Here is a 16,279-nt window from a genome sequence, read left to right as displayed (position 1 = left end):
ATGGAATGAAGAATAAGTTCTAGATATGAATATTGGTGACGGTTGCACAATAATATGAATGTACTTAGTGCCACTCAAATGTATACTTAAAAACGATTAAAATGGTAACTTTTATGTTATGCATATTTTATCATGATAAAATAAATAAAATTTTAAAATGAATTATTCACCACATGAAAAAAAAGTAAGGCACTGAGAGTTTAGTGGAAAATCAAAATAGAGAACTCTCCATCAGCACTCATTTTGTTGAGATTCCTAACTAGCTGGATAAATATCTCCCCTACTAAGATTTCATAAGACTGAATATTTGCTCTGGATATACCTTTGTTCTTTCTAGTTCTTGGCTCTAGTTTCTTCTAAGCCACTTTGTGGCCTGACTCTGAATAATATATTTTAAAATAAAGTGTGTGAGCGATTTAGAGCCAAGGATTTCTAAACAAATATATTTCACCAAAGTATTGCTTCCTGCTCATGGTCCTGCTGTTTGATTTTCCCACCCTCTTCGGACTTCATGTCCCATGGACTCAACCTCATTTGCTCCCTGACTAGTGAGTATATTTCTCCCATGAGAAAGAGAGGAACCAATCTCTTTCACTATCTCAGTTTTCCTCCCCCTCTCACAGTACACCACAACCATCTGCCTAGAATCATGGGTTCTTGGCGCCTCTAAAGATACAGCCCTCTACTGCCTTCACAGGGATCCCATTGCCATAGCCACTGAATTTATTTACCATACAGTTCCCAAGGCTCTTCATTAATACTTGTCTTTTCCACCACATAGTGTCTCCTTGTATTATTTACCTCCCTGGAAGGCAGAAGTACTTTCTCATATGTCTTTATACTCTTTGTAGTGACTTTGACTATGCAAGCCACATTTTTTTGAAATATAACTAGAATGTCAGACACTTTTAGGAATCATATCACAATTAATGTCACAATCATATCACAATTAATATCACATATTAATCCAGGAAAAAAAAAGTTTTAAAATTAACCATAGAATTTCTTTTAAGCATGAATCTATGTATTACTTTTAGATTTTGCTCCTGTTTACCTAAGTTCCAACAAAGTTCATGCAAGCTGTTCTCAGAGTCCACTGAATTCCACTGCAACGCCCCTCAGGTATGAATCATAGAGATTTAATATACTGTCAGTTTAATAAATCCTGCTCACCCTAATGAAAATTTCCAAGATGATATAATATGAGTACTGTTCTTCAATCCTATAATTCACTTAAATGCCTTTGGTGGAATTTTCATAAAATTCTTCAGTAGGGTGGTTTCCGGTAAAATTCCTAGACTTTGGATGATGCCTTTGATCACTATTGTGAAAACTGTCTGAGTTCTATCTAAGTCTACCTAGGCTATAACCTAGGCTATAAAATTTCATCCAAATATCATTTTCCAAAAAAGGAATGAGGACTTCTTAGAGAAATGCTGATTCTAGGGCTAGAGTGGGACAAATATATGAGAAGCCCAGAGCATCTTGTGGTGCCAGAAAGCTCAAAACACAAATAGAGGCATGGCAAAGGTACTCAGAAGCCAACCTGAAAGAGTTCCCAATGGCCAAAGCTAGAAAAATTTAAGCAACAAAATAAAAAATGTGGCAGGGAATTACAACCCAAAGTACAAAAGAAATACACGAGTCCATACTAATATAAATGAATGAGTGAATAAACAAACAAATAAGGGAGAGCAAATAAAATTTTCTTACAGATGACTTCCAAAAATATATGTATGTAGATACTTCCCTTTCCAGGAAGTGAAAATTAATTCCCCACATGCCCTCTCCCTCTTGACTGTGAGCTAGACTTAGGGACTTGCTTCCAAAGAATAGGGTTTGGAAATGGAATAATAGTAACTTTCCAATGGGGAAAGCTGGCAAACAAAAACTGATATGGTTAACAACACCAGGATTAGTCATGTTGATAGCATGTACTCCTGATATGGTGTGATGAGAAGGGCGCTTCAGCCCTGTGATATTCTTTCCAAAAACCTGTAACCTCACTCTAATCATGAGAGAAACATTAGACAAACCAAAGTTAAGGAATATTCTACAAAATACCTGACCAGTACACCACAAAACTGTCCATGTCATGAAAAACAAGGAAATATTGAGAAACTGTCACGAACTAGAGGAGATTAACGAGATGTGATGACTAAATGTTAACGTGGTATCCCAGATTGGATCCTGGAACAGACATTAGTGGAAAAACTAGTGAAATCCAAATAAAGTATGAAGGTCAGTGAATAGCAATGTACCAATGCTGGCTTCTTAGTTATGGCAAACGTACAATGGTATTGTAAGGATATCATTAAGGGAAACTGATGAGGAGTATATAGAAACTGCACTACCTTTGCAACTTTCTGTGAATTAAAATTATTCTAAAATAAAAAGCTAATTTTTAAAAATCCATTAATACTTTCTCCAGTCACCTTTAGAAGCAGATGGAAAAGTACTCCCCTGCTCATGGAAGAGGCCCCTTTTCTATCCTGGGACTTAAAAAAATCAATACTATAGACTCATGTCCATCTGTATATATGGCTTAATACTTTTTCTCAACCTTGTCATAACTGGATTTTTGGGTCTTATTTCTATTTTGGGTTTTGTTGGCGACAAGAAAGAAATGGCCCCTTGAACTCTGTTTCTGACAAGTGAGCACCCGAGATTCTTCTGCCAAAGCCAGCAAGTTCCAGAATAAGTTTACAAAATTCTAAAATTTACTAGAAAACAATTCAAGTTAACTACTGCCAAAACAGAGTAAACAATTTATTTAAAATGGACAACCCAAAAAATAAAATAAAATGGACACATGAATCACATGAAGACACAGCTTAAATTAACTATATTCTTTTCTATCAACAATATGCTTAATCAGGGGGAATTCCCCGGTGGTCCAGTAGTTAGGGCTCCACGCTGTCACTGCTGAGGGCCCAGGTTCAATCCCTTACTTAATATACTTAATTAATATAAGAATATATTTAAATGTATGTACTCTTTATGCTATGAGATAGCTATGTCGTCATAAACTCTTCAATCTACTTTGGTAGTTAAAAAATTCTCAAAGGGAAAAATGCAAAACAAAGCTGAGTTAAAACAATTTGATCTACCAAAATTCCACGACCGAAATTTTGAAACATTTGTTTGTCTGCTGTAATGTAGTACAGGAGGATACTTCAAAACATGTTATCAACTGTGATGCAAATAATCCCACAAAATTTCTATGAAGTCTATGGCCATTGTACTCTTGGGGATTAAGTAGGCCCAAGAGAATTATGGGAAGTATCACAGAGGAAGTTCACAGTGAGTCTATAGTAATATAAGGAAGAAATGTAATGGGGACATTTTATTTCCCTGTGTCCCCAGATACTGACAACTTTTAGGTTCTAGTCAATTGAAAATTGATAGAGGAAAAGTAGAATAGATAGTCTGTCTCGAGGCAAAACTGAGGCAATAACAGTATCTACTGAAGAATTTAGTGGTAAAAAGAAGAGCACAATCTACAGCGAAAACACTCAACAGGCAGTCTTTTACAGTAATACCTATAATCGTAAATATGCTTATATAAATCCATGCTTTCTTTGGATAGTTTTTGGTTTTCAGTGTTTAATTTTACTTGACATAATTCAAAGAAGTGGAGCCAAGGGTAAGAAAGGGCTTTTTTGTTTGTTTTTCTAGATAGAAACAGATGTGTATTAGAGAACAATCCCTTACGAGTAACAAATGTACTGCAGTCACAGAGCCCAGACATATTACATCTATTCATCCTGAGGTTTCACATTTTAAGGAATAGCTTTCTCTATTTAATTTTAATTTTAAAACTTTCCTGAGGGGACTTCCCTGGTGGTGCAGTGGTTAAGAATCCGCCTGCCAATGCAGGGGACATGGGTTCTAGCCTTGGTCCGGGAAGATCCCACATGCCGCGGAGCAAATAAGCCTGTGAGCCACAACTACTGAGCCCACATGCCACAACTACTGAAGCCCACACACCTAGAGCCCATCCTCCACAACAAGAGAAGCCACTGCAATGAGAAGCCTGCGCACCGCAACGAAGAGTAGCCCCTGCTCGCCACAACTAGAGAAAGCCCGTGTGCAGCAATGAAGACCCAATGCAGCCAAAAATTTTTAAAGTAGAATAAAAAATAAAGAAATTTATAAAAAAAAAACAAAAACAAAAAAACAAAATAAAACCTCCCTGAGTTGTACTTTACATACTGTCTTCTTAAAGGAAAAATTCAGCCTTGCTAAAATTCAACTTTATTCTTCTTCTTTAAGTTGTAGATGAAATCTCAAATTTGCTTTCTTGTTCCCAGGGTTGTCTTTCTACCATTTAATTTGAAAATAAAAATTGTCATTTATTTCAACTCTGTATATTATACTAATCAAAAATATTTGTATGGGAATATAAATAATTATTTAGTAAATAACAGTTTAAGTAAAATTATCTTTAAATCATACCATATTCCCATAGATTAAAAAGATAATTATAGAGATCTAGAGAGAGCTCTTCCTTTCCACTTTCTCTTCTCTTCTTTTCCAAAACAACTAAGTCAAAAAGCCATTAGGTGGAGACAAGCAGGATACCCACTTGCACCAGGATAGGGAAAGCCATGGTGACCCCGAATGAGGTAATAGGAGCATCTATCTGCATAGAAGGAAGACCTAGCATGGATGTTGGAGACTGAGCAGGGTGAGGAAAATGCCCATGCATGAGGGTGCCTGGCTCAGGGTATTGGAGACTGGGTAGGTGAAAAGGGAGTCAACTTGGTGGTGTCCAGTTGCAGGAGCCCTGCAGTCACTGAGGGGACTGTCCCCCTTCCTGGGTAGAAATTCAGGATGGACACTTGTGCTCCAAATAAGTTTCAGGATCTGAGGGGGAAAAAAGGTACTTTTGTTCTACTTCCTCCATGAAATCAGGGGGAAGCCACTTTCAGAATACCCACTGACAACATAGGGTGGCTGCAGAGGGGTATAAATGGCAGCACATCAGGACTAGAGACAGAGGCGGCCTAAGAGAGCCAGTGGCCCGAATAAGCCCTATGGTTCCTGGAGAGGAAAATGGAAGGGAGCTGGGGATAATAAGACAGCCAGTGAGTGGGGGTAGGGAATGACCACAGCAGAGGATAAGGAGTCCCCATACTAGAGCCAGGGGCAATCAGCTTTCAGCAGCAGCAGGGGAAGATGCTAAAACTCCTGGCAGCAATTGCTCTGTGCTGTACTACCCATGGCCAGAACATAAAGGATGTGCTACATACTCAGCAGATCAGTGAGGCCAGGGGCCCACAGGCAAAATTTACACAAGGCAAGACACTGCCAGAAAGGACTGGAGGGTAACACAAGGACCAGATACCTATTCCCTGCCAGCAGGATGGTAGCATGAGCTTCCTCTGTTCCCAGAGGCCATTGCATTGGCAGAGGAGGGTGGGATGGAAAGGAGAAATACTGAGAGGGGGTCTGAACTTTGAATGTAATAATGACCTGGAAGAGAGAATTACTGAATTACTTAGGCAACAAATTGACTTCGGTTACAAAGAAATTTAAACTTATCCATTTATTCATCTAAGATGTGACTGTAAATTTCAAAACTAGGACATCCATATCCAATGCTATTTTGGTCTATCCAGTATTTAATCTCTCTTTTGATAAAAACAGCTGAGTTTCCTGGGTACTATTTTTCCAAGGCCTAGGTGTTTCTTTGATTTTGTAGCCTGCCAAGAAATTCCTTTCCTTCCTTAAATTTGAAACTAGTTCTGTTTGTTATTTGCAACTAAAGGATACCAGCTATTATAAAATATGTAACCCCAATTTTGTAAATGCACACACACACACACACACACACACACACATCTACACATGGAAAAGATTACAAAGAAATCAACGAAATGTTAATAGTGATCATCTCTGGGTAACAGGATTATAAAATATCATTATTTTTTTCTCCTTTTGTTTCTAAATTTTCTATTCTCCACAATGCGTACACATTATACTTTTATTCAGAATATGGATAGAGAAGTATTATTCCTAAGTAAACATGAGGAAGTCCAATTTATTAAAAAGACATGTCATAGGTCTTTGTCTCTTGGCATCCTGGGCCAGCCAGCAGCTGCAAGCATAAGACCTATAGGGCAGCACTAGATAGAGTGCCTCAGACCTGAGTTTTAGCTCTGGCTGTGCACCTTCAATAAGTCTTTCAACCTCCCTGAGCCTCAAGTATCTTCATCTGTGAAATGAAGGTTTAAACTCCCTATAAGACCACAGAGGTCACTGACCTGTCAACCAGACCCAAGCTCAGGTTCCAATTCCCAACATTTCTCAGATACAAGTGGACAAGACAAAACGTCCCTGTTATGCCAGCCAAAGTCTGAACTTTCAGAATACTTACAAGAGAGCTCTACAGACCCCACTTGTTTTGCTTCTGAGACCAAAACCTAACAGTATCACTTTGATGGTTTCCATCTTGTTTTCATGCTACCTATCAGAAGGAACCCTTACAACCCAGCATTGTCTGCCACCAGAATGAGAATGCAGCTAGCGCTTGGCCCTGACGTCAGCCCCAGCTCAGCCTAAGAACCCGGATGGTGCCATATCTCTCCCTACGCTTGGCACACTGCCTTATCATGCAGTCAGTTATCAGAGGCACAGGCAGCAGGGAAGCGCTCATGGAGGGATCTAGGGAGAGGCAGATTTGCTACTGCTGCCTCAATCTGGGAAATCACGAAGCGAAGGAAGCCCACAGCGATGTGGTGCCATATCTCACACCACATCCTCGGTTAGTGGGGGTCTGACCAGGCAGGGTACCTAAGTGAAGCCCAGATGAAGTAGATGCACAAAGAAGAGTGCAGCAAGGATGAAGCTGTAGGAATAACAAAAACCAAACTACCAACTTTTACCCCTGTTCTAAACTAACCATGACTTCATTTAACTAATTTCTCAGCGATTTTTTTCTCCTTCCATTCTTATATCCATGTCTTGCAACTTCCTCTGGGAATTTGCTTCCTCTTTTTATACACATCTAAAAGTCCTCTTTGGCTTGCTGGGGATGAACTTCCCATGCACCACAGTGATGCATGACCTGAGACTCTCCACCATGTCTCAGGGGACACCAAACTCTCAGGGCTCTAAGAAAAATAGAAGCCCCAAAACCCTTTAATTCTGTACAGTAAAAACCTACTGTCCTTTTTTCTGTACATCTTAATTTCCAATCTAAGAGAAGAAAATAGACTGGAACTGGACTGGGTAATCTTTTCTAAGAAAAACTTGAATTTTTTAAACACTAAAAGGAGAAGAAGTAAAATTTCAATGCAGAAAAGATACAATTAAGCACACTTGCAACCTTGGCAAGTACATTAAGGGGAGTGTAAAGGGAATTTGACTGTGTGGGAGTCAGGTTCAGTCCAAAGAAAACAGGCGCGGGAATGCTGCAAGATGGGATCTAAAGAGATGGACTGAGTCACTGAGTGAAGAAGGGAAAGTACATAAAACACCAGAAGACACAGTCATTCCAGTGAAAGAAACACTGTAACCAGCAGTGAGGAAGTTTAGAGGGTAGAAATGTTATTTAAACTAAAACTGAAGAAAAGCAAAGAGGGAGAAATAGCAATTTGTCTCTTTGCCAGTTCAGGGTTGCTGATGCAGAGGGAAAAGACTGAGGAATGTGGGAGGGATTGAGGAATTCCAATAAGAAGGTTATCTCCCTCAAAGAATGCCTGAGAAGGGGTTTTTTTTTCCACAAGAGATTAAGTCGTTATTCTTAAATAACCCAAGAGGTCATGCATTGACTTTCTGGGGCTTACCAGTATAATAGCTGAGCAGAAAAAAAATCTAATATGAAGTAGGGGAGCAGGAGGTAACACAAAGGATAAAGATCCCTCAAACTAAAAATAAGGAGGCATTTCAATGGTTTATGGTTTAAAAAAATGTTTTTCGGGGCTTCCCTGGTGGCGCAGCGGTTGAGAGTCTGCCTGCCGATGCAGGGTACACGGGTTCGTGCCCCGGTCCGGGAAGATCCCACATGCCGCGGAGCGGCTGTGCCCGTGAGCCATGGCCGCTGAGCCTGCGCGTCCGGAGCCTGTGCTCCGCAACGGGAGAGGCCACAACAGTGAAAGGCCCGCGTACCGCAAAAAAAAAAAAAAAAAAAAAAGTTTTTCAGAGAAAAACTTCTGACTCTGCAGACAAGGCTGACATTACAGACTGCATCATAGTTAACTGCCTACCAACTATTCTTAGTGAAAATGCAGTAGGATAGGAAGCCACAAACATCTTCTAAATAGTCCTTTATCCCTCTCCCGTAAGTCTGCTTCAAGTCACAAACGTAGTTTTAATTCAGTGAATCAGTGTCACCTACTTACGTTCTCCACTTTCAAATCTATCACCAAAATTAAGCTAATTTAATAAACAAAGAAAATATAAATAAAATAAAATGTAGCCACTTTGAGAGAACTAGAGTTCCTTGATTATAAAAAAGGATCATTTCTATTTTGTTGCCAGTGGGGATTTCTGGTAGTGGGTCTATCTGATAAGCTTCAAAGACAATAGTTCTATTGAACTGTTAGAAAGGAAGTTGTTATGACCAGATTGCTTCCTGTGGTGAACAAAGGGCTTTTGCTGACATGGCAACTTCATGGTTACAGAGACAAGCCTGCAAATTTTGTCCTTCAAAAGTGAAAGTTGTTGATGTTGTTGTTTTAATTTCACTATTTCAAGAGGTAACAAAATCTTTAGACTTGCTTCCTAACTTACAAATGTTTCAAAGCCCATGTGGGTATCATCTTAAGGCTGAGAATACAGGCAAAGCCCACAGGGCCAAGCATGTAGGGTTTTGAAACGAGTGCTTGGATTTGTTCACCTGAAGACTTTTTAAAGAGTAGAATCGATGTTTCAGGTTAAAAGGCTGAGTCTTGGGAATGAATGCAAGAAAAAATAGGATACTTTCTCCCTCATGTCCTTCATTTCTCTCCCTTTGTCTTTGGTGTGGAGTGCATCACTGGTAAGACAGAATAAAAGGGGCCACTTCTGTGAGGATCAGGGAAGTCCTAAAGCAGGTATGCTCTCCCCTGAGCACTTTCTCCGTAACAGACCCCTTTCCCGTTGTGGTTTAGGCCATGATGAAAAGACCTCGGAGGAATTACTAAAATATCATCTGAGGCTGCGTTCCAATGGCACAGTCTAGATCTGTGTGGTACTGGAAGAGAAAGGAAGTATGTCTTGATAGGTATGTCTCTAAATGAAAAATATATATGCTTGTTGCATTTTTCATGGTGGGACATCAAGAAGAAGACCTGAGGGAAGTCCAGGAAGGAACATAAAGGCCCTGATGGACCGGAAAGAGAAGAGAGGTGTTAATGGGAAGAAGGAATTAGAGTTTAGTACTTTAAATATTTATTCAACTTCAACTCTGACAAGGGACATTTTGCCTTAGAGCCTAAATATACCCAAATAGAATAAACACCAAATTCAGATTTAAAAAAAGAAGTTAGTCATACATTAGAAAGTAACTACATCATTCTTCCTTTGAAAATAAAAGCAAATCATTGCAACAGAGCTGGTTATGTAATTTGCAAGGTCCAGGGCAGAATGAAAATGCAGAGCTCATTCCAAGAGGGCAAGAGCAGAGTATTAAACCAGGCAAGGGGCCCTTCTGAGCACAGGTCCTGTGTGACTGCCCAGGATATACACCCAAGAAGCCAGCCCTGCCCAACAGTTAAGATCAGATTTGGACAGGTTCAATAAAGCATTTGGGGAGAAAAAAATCCCAGACATAAACTCCCTCTGTAAAAATTCAAGAGGGAAAGCTTGATTATTGAAATCAGACCAGTTACCCTCTGCTTTTCTCTGAGCTGTAGTAGGTCTAGATGCCCTCAATGCTACTTCCCAATAGTAGTATTTTACTATTCCACTGGACCACAACCTGCTCACTATGGACAATGAGAACTCAGAAGGACATCATATACAGCTCTCAGATATGGAAAAGGCTGAAAACATGTTCTGCATAGTTTTAGTTCTCTTTAAATACCTTTAGACTCTTGTAACACCGTGAGGCCGAACTAAATCTAATGCTTTCATTGTTACGGGTTAGTGGTTTCAGTTCTGGAGCAAAGTGAAAACACTACTGGTAATTCACTGTTTATTTCATGTAATGCTAACATACCAGTATAAATACTAGCATTTTATTTTAAAGTTTAAAAATTAGTGAAACTAAATATTTAATACATTTAAAATATAAAAGTTTATAAATATATTATAAATCAAAAATTAAAATTTATAAAAATATTAATGTTAACCATTCATTGTCAATGTGATAAAAATTTTCCATAAATTATTCAAAATATTTCTAACTGTATTAAACACTATGTTTGAATTAAGATAATTGAATTAACCATGAAAAGTCAGAAATAAAGCATACACTTTTAATAAAATGCAGTATAAAAACAAAGGCATCAATTATTATGTCATGATTAATCCTTGAGCAAAGTTTTCTACAATTTTTTCAGTTGCTGCAAAAGTGCTCTGACTATATATTAGTTGGAAGAATGGGGAAGAATAATTACATGTGCCAACTCCAAATAATTACATGTGCCAACTCCAAATAATTGGCCCCTAATTTTCAATTAATAATATTTATTATTTGATAACTTTGAGATAAACTTTAGAAGGAACTTTTTTCAGGGACTACAATGTTTTGATTGATAATGATTGTCTTGTTTTACTATTTTAAAGAGAAGAATTTTAAGTGCATTTTCACTTTCTTTAATTTCATTATGTAGAAGTGAAGACTCCCAAACAGAGTTAACTGTATCACTTTCAAAAGTATTACTCTTATATTCCACCTGTACAGAAAATCTTTGCACTGGAGTAAAAATTAATTTTGCAGTAGAAGCTTTCCACTACCACAGTATGGCTGCTTACTGAGACTCTCATAAACATAAACCTGTCTGCAGTAGTTATCTTTCTGTATAAATTGAGTTTTGGGGTCATTGTTCTTGATCTCAAATAATAAATGATTCAGACACTCATTTTTTTAAAACAGTGAAATAATGGTATTACATGAACAAAAATATCAGTATGTAGGGGGTTGCAAATATCACTGCATAGAAAAGTAGCAGTTACCAAACACCAGTTTTGCCATCATTGTTATGATTCATTTGCTTTTGTAATCCAATCCCTCACATATATATAAAAGTTAATTTTATTTTGAGAAATTCAAGGTTATCCTTGAGAAAAGTAGAAATATGCTATAGTATCAAAAACCTGAGGTTAGAATTATCGAAATGAAATTTCAGATCAATGAACAATTAATAAATATTTCCATTTTAAGACAGGCACAGGGACTTCCCTGGTGGCGCAGTGGTTAAGAAACCACCTGCCAATGCAGAGGACATGGGTTCGAGCCCTGGTCCGGGAAGATCCCACATGCCATGGAGCAACTAAGCCTGTGCACCACAACTACTGAGCCTGTGCTCTAGAGCCCGCAAACCACAACTACTGAGCACATGTGTCACAACTACTGAAGCCCATGCACCTAGAGCCCATGCTCCGCAACAAAAGAAGCCACCACAATGAGAAGCCCGCGCACCACCATGAAGAGTAGCCCCCGCTCGCCGCAATTAGAGAAAGCCCGCACACAGCAACGAAGACCCAGCGCAGCCAAAAAAAAAAAAAAAAGACAGGTACAGTATGACAAAGCATAACATCATCAACATAACATCTCCATCATCAACTCATTTTTCATTCTTTGACAGCAGCCAGCTTGGGTTATGAGGTAACTTTGGGAATGGAGGTTCAACACAATAGAACAAGATAGAAGGACCCTGGATCCCTGACACAGTGGAGTGCCAAACCAGCCTTATATTAACTACTTCAAGACATTTACAAGAGAGAAAAAACATTTTCTATGTCATTATTATTTGAGATTTTCTGCCACTCAGCGTCAAACTAATACTTACTAATATAAAATTCTGTGTACAAAGTGGGCTGCTCCAAATACAGCTCCTGAAATATGTGGCACTGTCTCAGTGAAAGTACTTGGAATACTTTCCTATGGGCTGGAAAGTTAGCAACCCTTCATATGTCTTAGAAAATATTTAATAAAACTGGTACCCAGGATAACTCAGAATGTAGACCACTTGCTAATTAAGAATGCAGTACTCGGAAAATGGTTAGAAAAAATCAGAATACTTGTTGGCCGTGTCAAATTCTTACAAGCTTGAGCTAGAGCTAGCCAGACTTCAAGCAAAGGCGGAAAGAACTTCAGCTCTACTGAGAAAGAGCTACTCTGCCGATAGCCTGCAAACAGAAGAAACTGAAAATCTGATAAATTAGAGCCTCCCAAGATTTAAAAAGCCAAGCCTTCTCTCCCCCAACTGAAATAGTTTTAAGCAATGTCTTAGAAACTGCAATCTTAACAGTACATATGCCCTATCTTACCAAAGTTGCTTAAAGAGATGGATTTAAGATTTTTGCCTTCTCCAACCAGCCCATTGCTTTAGTTGACTTCATAGCCACCATTAAGCTGAGTGATGGGAATGAGCAGAACTCAAAGGCTACCAAGAAAGACCAGAGTTTTCATGTAAAAAAAAAATTATGTCTAGGCAAGTATTTTGGCTGTAGTTACTTACATATGAAACTGACCAGTAGCAAATAGACTGGAAGTCTACTAAATTATTGAGCATTTTATTGCCAAAGAATTCCTACAAGTCTAGCCTAGAAAAGGCTGTGATTAGTTAAGTCCTATAACACACTGGACACCTAAATCTGAACCAATAGTAAGTAATGGATATAGTGCAGAATCTCCCAGAGGGCAGTGACAGGGCTACAGAAGATGATGAGCAAGGGACTTCCTCCAGGGGAGGAGAACCAGGACTTCCAAAGGGGCTGTGGAGAGGAAGGGCTAACCCAGAACTTACCCTTCTCCCAGAGAAGACAATCTTTCTTATTCCTGTATATTGGGATTTGAGTGTTGCCCATTCTCCCCTTTCCCAAATGGGTGTTTCTATTTTAGCTACCCTGCTCCTATACCACCATAGTACAGGAAAAGAGAAGCAAATAACTTATCCTTTAGTTTAATGGATCTCTGAACCAAGAGGAGCCAAACTTAGACCTGGTGGAAAAGACTGTACATCATTCAGATCCTAGACTTCATGACTTTGATCTGACGGAGACTTTGAAATTGTCTCTCTTAGAAAGGCAGCAGCAAATGCATTATTTACATGGGAGGAAGGGTGTACAGAGAAGACACTGGCAAAGACTGATGATTGTTCCCCAATAGGTTCTGTAGCAATAGAATCTTGATTTGTATCTAGTCATGTGGCCACCTGAAATAAAAGCTACATTTTCCAAACTTCCCTGTAGTTAAGTACATGGCCTTCAAGTCATGTGACAAAATTTTTACCAAAAGGATGTAGATAAAAGCAGTATACACATTTCCAAGAAGTAACCTTAAAGGGAAAAGACATGCTTTTCTCTTTCCTTGTCTTCCTCCCTATTAGTGGAATGCAGACCTGACGAATGGAGCTACATCACCTCTTCTGGACTAAGAAGTGACCTTGTAAATGGAGGTCATGCAGAAGAAGCCTGGGTCTCTGACACTATAAAGTGTTATATCATCTCCGGACCTCCTACCTCTAGACCTGCATTGTTCCATACACTACTCCTTAGCCATATGTGGCTACTGAGCATTCGAAATATAGCTAGCCCAAACTGAGCTGTAAGTATAAAATACGTATCCGTCTTTGAAGACAGTATAAAAAAAAGAATGTAAGATATAGTGTATTTTGATAATTTTATATTGATTACATGTCTAATTACAACATTTTGGATATACTGGATGAGTATTATTAAAATTAATTACAACTGTTTCTTTTTGCCTTTTTAACATGGCTACTAGAGAAATTTTAATTGCATACATGACTTGCATTGTATTTCTATCGAACAGCCCTGTACTAAACTTTTATGTAGGAAAAATCTTCTTTCTTAAGCCCTTGTTATTTTGGATTTTCTGTCACTCACAGTTGAACTTAATCTTAACAAATTATCTACAAATACACTTTTTAAAATTCTATCTCAAGTCTCAGACTTCTTATCTGAATTCCAGATATATAGTCTCAAATGTCTACTTAAAATTTCCCCTTGGCTATCTCAAAGGCATTTCAAACCTACCAGTCTCATACCAAATTCATGATCCTTTCGTACATACACCCACATTCAAACCAGTTTCTCTTCCACTGTAATCTCAATGAAATCACACCATCCATTTACACAAGCCAGTGAACTAGATGTAGTATTCCTTGACATCCATCTTTTCCTCACCCAGCATACCCAATCCATCATGAAGTCCTAGAAACTGAAACCAAAGTATCTCTCTAGTAGCCACTTTACTCCACCACCATGGCCACTACTCCAGTCTTAACTACCTTCCTTTCTTCTCTGGCCTACTATGACAGTCTCATCCAGCCTGGCCTCCTTCCAATACATGTTTCATGCTGCCACCAGAGTGTTCTTTTCAAAATCTTAATCTGGTCACATAAGCCTCAGGTTTAAAATCTCCTGATGGCTTCTTATTGCCCTTAAGATAAAGACCAATCTCCATTAAAAGGACCATAAAACTACATCATCTGATAGCTCTTCCCTTACTCTCTGTATTACTGTCGCAGGGAATGTCCATGCTCCCTCATGTCAGAGAGCCTTTGCTTATGCTGTTCTCCCCATATAGAAAGTGCTTCAGTGCCTTCCCTTCAACCTCTATTTGCCTAGTTGACTCCCATTCATACTTTGAAAATCAGGAAAACTTTTTCTGACCTCCAGTATAGGTTAGTTTTCATTATATGTTCTCACAGAATTATATATATCTCAGACTACAATCTTAGTTTATAACTATATATTCACTTTATTTATTTATGTCTGACTGTGAAAATTGCAACTGTTCCTCTTTTTGTTCTCTGTTGTATTCTCAGTGCTTAGCACAATTTTTGGCTGAAAATAGGCACTCAGTAGAGATTGGTGAAGAGTTAATGAATTTGTATTTATTTTTTTCATTTGTAAATATTTTATTTTAAATACTTAGGATACAAAAAGAATCAGCTCCCTAACACCATATACAAAAATAAACTCAAAATGGATTAAAGACCTAAATGTAAGGCCAGAAACTATCAAATTCTTAGAGGAAAACATAGGCAGAACACTCTATGACATGAATCACAGCAACATCCTTTTTGACCCACCTCCTAGAGAAATGGAAATAAAAACAAAAATAAACAAATGGGACCTAATGAAACTTAAAAGCTTTTGTACAGCAAAGGAAACCATAAACAAGACCAAAAGACAACCCTCAGAATGGGAGAAAATATTTGCAAATGAAGCAACTGACAAAGGATTCATCTCAAAAATTTAAAAGCAGCTCATGCAGCTCAATATCAAAAAAACAAACAACCCAATCAAAAATGGGCAGAAGACCTAAATAGACATTTGTCCAAAGAAGATATACAGATTGCCAACAAACACATGAAAGAATGTTCAACATCACTAATCATTAGAGAAATGCAAATCAAAACCACAATGAGGTATCACCTCACACCGGTCACAACGGCCATCATTGAAAAATCTAGAAACAGTAAATGCTGGAGAGGGTGTGGAGAAAAGGGAACACTCTTGCACTGCTGGTGGGAATGTAAATTGATACAGCCACTATGGAGAACATTATGGAGGATCCTTAAAACACTAAAAATAGAACTACTATACGACCCAGCAATCCCACTACTGGGCATATACCCTGAGAAAACCATAATTCAAAAAGAGTCATGTACCAAAATGTTCATTGCAGCTCTATTCACAATTGCCAGGACATGGAAGCAACCTTAGTGTCCATCATCAGATGAATGGATAAAGAAGATGTGGCACATATATACGATGGAATATTACTCAGCCATAAAAAGAAATGAAACTGAGTTATTTGTAGTGAGGTGGATGGACCTAGAGTCTGTCATACAGAGTGAAGTAAGTCAGAAAGAGAAAGACAAATACCGTATGCTAACACATGTATATGGAATCTAAGAAAAAAAAAGTCATGAAGAACCTAGGGGCAAGTCGGGAATAAAGACACAGACCTACTAGAGAATGGACTTGAGGATATGGGGAGGGGAAGGGTAAGCTGTGACAAAGTGAGAGAGAGGCATGGACATATATACACTACCAAACATAAAATAGCTAGCTAGTGGGAAGCAGCCGCATAGCACAGGGAGATCAGCTCCATGCTTTGTGACCACCTAGAGGGATGGGATAGGGAAGG

Source organism: Delphinus delphis, chromosome 5 (assembly GCF_949987515.2).
Source record: "Delphinus delphis chromosome 5, mDelDel1.2, whole genome shotgun sequence".
NCBI classification, from domain to species: Eukaryota; Metazoa; Chordata; class Mammalia; order Artiodactyla; family Delphinidae; genus Delphinus; species Delphinus delphis.
This window is presented reverse-complemented; position numbering follows the sequence as displayed.